This window comes from Hordeum vulgare, chromosome 7H (genome assembly GCF_904849725.1).
Source record: "Hordeum vulgare subsp. vulgare chromosome 7H, MorexV3_pseudomolecules_assembly, whole genome shotgun sequence".
NCBI lineage: Eukaryota > Viridiplantae > Streptophyta > Magnoliopsida > Poales > Poaceae > Hordeum > Hordeum vulgare.
This window is the reverse complement of record NC_058524.1, coordinates 224,155,354-224,161,473: the sequence shown is the minus strand read 5'-3', so window position 1 is coordinate 224,161,473 and position 6,120 is coordinate 224,155,354.

Here is a 6,120-nt window from a genome sequence, read left to right as displayed (position 1 = left end):
GTCAAGAGACTCTAATAGTCCATCAGTATGGAGCTTCTTCATGCGCTTAACGCCGATATGACCAAGGCGGCAGTGCCACAAGTATGTGGGACTATCATTATCAACTTTACATATTTTGGTACTCACACTATGAATATGTGTAACATCAAGGATAAACCATTCACCAGCGGATCATGACCATAAAACATATCACTCATATAAATAGAACAACCATTATTCTCTGACTTAAATGAGTAGCCGTCTCGCATTAAGCAAGACCCTGATACAATGTTCATGCTTAAAGCTGGTACTAAATAACAATCATTAAGGTTTAAGACTAATCCCGATGGTAGATGTAGAGGTAGCGTGCCGACGGCAATCACATCGACCTTTGAACCATTCCTGACGCGCATCGTCACCTCGTCCTTGGCCAGTCTTCGCTTATTCCACAGTTCCTGCTTTGAGTTGCAAATGTGAGCAACAACACCGGTATCAAATACCCAGGAGCTACTACGAGCGCTGGTAAGGTACACATCAATAACATGTATATCACATATACCTTTAGCGTTGCTGGCCTTCTTGTCCGCTAAGTATTTGGGGCAGTTCCGCTTCCAGTGACCCTTTCCCTTGCAATAGAAGCACTCAGTCTCAGGCTTGGGTCCATTCTTTTTCTTCTTCCCGGCATCTGGCTTACCGGGCGCGGCAACAACTTTGCCGTCTTTCTTGAAGTACCCTTGCCCTTCTTGAAACTAGTGGTCTTGTTGACCATCAACACTTGATGCTCTTTCTTGATTTCTACTTCTGCAGACTTGAGCATCGAGTACAACTCCGGAATGGTCTTCTCCATCCCTTGCATGTTGTAGTTAAGCACAAAGCCTTTGTAGCTTGGTGGGAGAGAGTGGAGGATTCTGTCGACTATAGCATCATCCGGAAGTTCGACTCCAAGTGAAGTCAGACGACCGTGTAACCCACACATTTTGAGTATGTGCTCACTGACAGAACCGTTCTCCTCCATCTTACAGCTAAAGAACTTGTCGGAGACTTCATATCTCTCGACACGGGCATGAGCTTGAAAAACTAGCTTCAGCTCTTGGAAAATCTCATATGCTCCATGTTGCTCAAAACGCCTTTGGAGCCCCGTTTCTAAACTGCATAACATGCCACACCTAACCAGAGAGTAGTCATCACTCCGCGTTTGCCAGACTTCAGAATGTCCTGGGCTGTTGCGGGAGCGGGAGGGTCACCTAGCGGCGCATCAAGGACATAAGCCTTTTTAGCTGCTTCAAGGATGAGCTTCAAGTTGCGAACCCAGTCCGCATAGTTGCTACCATCATCTTTCAGCTTGTTTTTCTCTAGGAATGCGTTGAAATTGAGGTTGGCGTTGGCCATCTACAATATTTATAAAGACAAAACTTTTAGACTAAGTTCATGACAATTAAGTTCATTTAATCACATTAAGTATGAACTCCCACTTAAATCGACATCCCTCTAGTGATCTAAGTGATACATGATCCATGTTGACTAACCCGTGTCCGATCATCACGTGAGACGGACTAGTCACCATGGTGAGCAACTTCATGCTGATCGTATTCAACCATACGACTCATGTTCGACCTTTCGGTCTCATGTATTCGAGGTCATGTCTGTACATGCTAAGCTCGTCGAGTCAACCTAGATATTTCGCGTGTGTAAATCTGGCTTACACCCGTTGTATGCGAACGTTAGAATCTATCACACCCGATCATCACGTGGTGCTTCGAGACAACGAACCTTCGCAACGGTGCACACTTAGGGGAATACGTTTTCGAAATTTTAAGAGGGATCATCTTATTATGCTACCGTTGTTCTAAGCAATAAGATGAAAAACATGATAAACATCACAATGCAATCATATAGTGACATGATATGGCCATTATCATCTTTGCCCTTTCGATCTCCATCTTCAGGCATCACATGATCATCATCATCACCGGCGTGACACCATGATCTCCATCATCATGATCTCCATCATCGTGTTTCCGTGAAGTCGTCACGCCAACTAGTACTATCACTACCACTATAGCTAACCGTTAGCAATGAAGTAAAAGTAGTAAGCACATGGCGTTGCATCTCATACAATAAATTAAGACAACTCCTATGGCTCCTGCCAGTTGTCATACTCATCGACATGCAAGTCGTGAAACCTATTATAATAACATGATCATATCATACATCATACATGCAACATCACAACTTTGGCCATATCACATCACATGTCAAACCCTGCAAAAACAAGTTAGACGTCCTCTAATTGTTGTTGCAAGTTTTACATGGCTGATTTGGGTTTCTAGCAAGAACGCCTTCTTACCTACGTGACAGCCACAACGATGATATGCCAAAGCTATTTACCCTTCATAAGGACCCTTTTCATCAAATCCAATCCGACTAGAGTAGGAGAGACAGACACCCGCTAGCCACCTTTATGCACGGTGTGCATGTCTGTCGGTGGAACCAGTCTCATGTAAGCGTACGTGTAAAGTCAGTCCGGGCCGCTTCATCCCACAATACCGCCGGAAAAGAATAAGACTAGTAGCGGCAAGCAAATTGACAAATCATCGCCCATAACTTTTGTGTTCAACTCGTGCATAGAATCTACGCATAGAAAACCTGGCTCGAATGCCACTGTTGGGTAACGCAGCATAAATTCAAAATTTTCCTATGCATATTCAGATCTTCCTATGGAGAGACCAGCAACGAGAGAGGGGTAATAGCATCTTCATACCTTTTAAGATTGCTAAGCGGAAGCGTTGCTAGAACGCGGTTGATGGAGTCGTACTCGCAGCGATTCCGATCTAGTGCCGAACTACGACACCTCCCCGTTCAACACACGTGCAGCCCGGTGACGTCTCCCGCACCTTGATCCAGCAAGGAGGAGGGAGAGGTTGGGGAAGAACTCCAACAGCACGACGGTGTGGTGTCGACGGAGAGACGAGGTCTCCCGGCAGGGCTTCGCCAAGCACCGACAGAGAGGAGGAGGAAGAGGGGCAGGGCTGCGCCGAGGGAGAGGGAGAAGTCTGTTTCCCAAGGGCCAAAACCCCTCTCTATTTATAGGAGGAGGGGGAGGGGGTGCGCCACCCCTAGGGTTCCCCCCTAGGTGGTGCGGCAGCCACCAGATGGGAAAGGGGGGCGGGCGGCTAGGGTGGGAGGGGGTGGCGCACTACGTGGTGGGCCTAAGGCATACCTGCGCCTAGGGTTGCCCTTTCTCCCCACCACTTGCGCATTGGGCTGGGTGTGGGAGGCGCACCAGCCCACCTAGGGGCTGGTTCCCTCCCGCACTAGGCCCATCTAGCATTTTTGGGTCGTTGCCCCCCTTCGGTAGACCCCCGGGGCCACCTCCGGTGGTCCCGGTGGTCCCGGTACGTTACCGGTGATGCCCGAAACACTTCCGGTGTCCAAAACCATCCGTCCTATATATCAATCTTTACCTTCGGACCATTCCGGAGCTCCTCGTGACATCCAGGATCTCATCCGAGAGTCCGAACAACTTTCGGTAACCTCGTATAACAATTCCCTATAACCCTAGCGTCATCGAACCTTAAGTGTGTAGACCCTACAGGTTCGGGAGACAGGCAGACATGACCGAGACACCTCTCCGACCAATAACCATCAGCGGGGTCTGGATACCCATGGTGGCTCCCACTTGGTCCAGGATGATCTCATCGGATGAACCACGATGTCAAGGATTCAATCAATCCCGTATACGATTCCCTTTCTCTGTCGGTATAGAACTTGCCCGAGATTCGATCGTCGGTATACCTATACCTTGTTCAATCTCGTTACTGGTAAGTCTCTTTACTCGTTCCGTAGCACGTCATCGTGTGACTAACTCCTTAGTCACATTGAGCTCATGATGATGTTCTACCGAGTGGGCCGAGAGATACCTCTCCGTCACACGGAGTGACAAATCCCGATCTTGATTCGTACCAATCCAACAGACACTTTCAGAGATACCCGTAGTGCACCTTTATAGTCACCCAGTTACGTTGTGACGTTTGATACACCCAAAGCACTCCTACGGTATCAGGGAGTTGCACAATCTCACGGTCGAAGGAAAAGACACTTGACATTAAAAAAGCTTTAGCATACGAACAATACGATCTAGTGCTATGCTTAGGATTGGGTCTTGTCCATCACATCATTCTCCCAATGATGTGATCCCGTTATCAATGACATCTAATGCCCATGATCCGGAAACCATGATCAGCTATTGACTAATGAGCTAGCCAACTAGAGGCTTGCTAGGGACACATTGTGATCTATTTATTCACACATGTATTACTGTTTCCTGTTAATACAATTATAGCATGAACAATAGACGATTATCATGAACAAGGAAATATGATAATAACCATTTTATTGTTGCATCTAGGGCATATTTCCAACACTTGTGAGTCCCGGGAGGCTTACGACCGGGCGGCTTACAACCGGGCTGCTTACAACCTGGCTGCTTACAACCGGGCCGCTTACAACCGGGCTTTGATACATCTCCAACGTATCTATAATTTTTGATGGTTTCATGCTATTATCTTGTCAAACTTTGGATGTTTTGTATGCCTTTTATATATTTTTTGGGACTAACTTATTAACTCAGTGCCAAGTGCCAGTTCCTATTTTTTCCATGTTTTTTACCCCTTTCAGAGGAGGATTTTGAACGGAGTCCAAACGGAATGAAACTGCCAAAAAGATTTTTTCCGGAACAGAAAAAGATCGGGGAGCCGGAGAATCAGGGCAGGGGGCCACCAGGGACCCCACAAGCCCTCATGGCACGGCCAGGGGGGCCCGCGCCCCCTGGCTTGTGGGCTCCCTGAGGCTCCTTTGCCCTAGGTTTTGCACCTATATATTCCCTAAAATCCCATAAAAAATCCACAAGATCCCATCTGGGGCACGTTCTGGTGCCCTACCGGAGAGGGATTCAGATACAGAGGGCTTCTTCATCAAAACCATGACTTCTCCGATGATGCGTGAGTAGTTCACCATAGACCTACGAGCCCATAGCTAGTAGCTAGATAGCTTCTTCTCTCTCTTGGATCTTCAATACAAAGTTCTGCATGATCTTCATGGAGATCTATCCGATGTAATCTTCTTTTGCGGTGTGTATGTCGAGATCCGATGAATTGTGGATTTATGATCAGATTATCTATTAATCTTATTTGCTAGTAGCTAGATAGCTTCTTCTCTCTCTTGGATCTTCAATACAAAGTTCTGCATGATCTTCATGGAGATCTATCCGATGTAATCTTCTTTTGCGGTGTGTATGTCGAGATCCGATGAATTGTGGATTTATGATCAGATTATCTATTAATCTTATTTGAGTTTCTTCTGATCTCTCTTATGCATGATTTCATATCCTTGTAATTCTCTTCGAGTTGTGGGTTTTGTTTGGCCAACTAGATCTATGATTCTTGCAATGGGAGAAGTGCTTGGTTTTGGGTTCATACCGTGCGGTGACCTCACCAAGTGACAGATTGGGTAGCGAGGCACGCATCGTGTTGTTGCCATCAAGGGTAAAACGATGGGGTTTTCATCATTGGTTTGAGACTATCCCTCTACATCATGTCATCTTGCTTAAGGCGTTACTCTGTTCGTCATGAACTCAATACACTAGATGCATGCTGGATAGCGGTCGATGTGTGGAGTAATAGTAGTAGATGCAGAAAGTATCGGTCTACTTGTCTCGGACGTGATGCCTATATGTATGATCATTGCCTCAGATATCGTCATGACTTTACGCGGTTCTATCAATTGCTATACACTAATTTGTTCACCCACCGTAATACTTGCTATTTTGAGAGAAGCCTCTAGTGAACACTATGGCCCCCGGGTCTACTCCACACCATATTTTCAGCCTTACACTTTTTACTTCGTTGCACTTTCCGCCTTCAGATCTCACTTTGCAATCAATCTTGAAGGGATTGACAACCCCTTTATAGCGTTGGGTGCAAGCTCTTTTGTGTTTGTACAGGTAGTCTGGACTTAACGAGATTCTCCTACTGGATTGATACCTTGGTTCTCAAACTGAGGGAAATACTTACTACTCCTGTGCTGCATCACCCTTTCCTCTTCAAGGGAAAAAACCGACGCAAGCAAGAGAAGTAGCAAGAA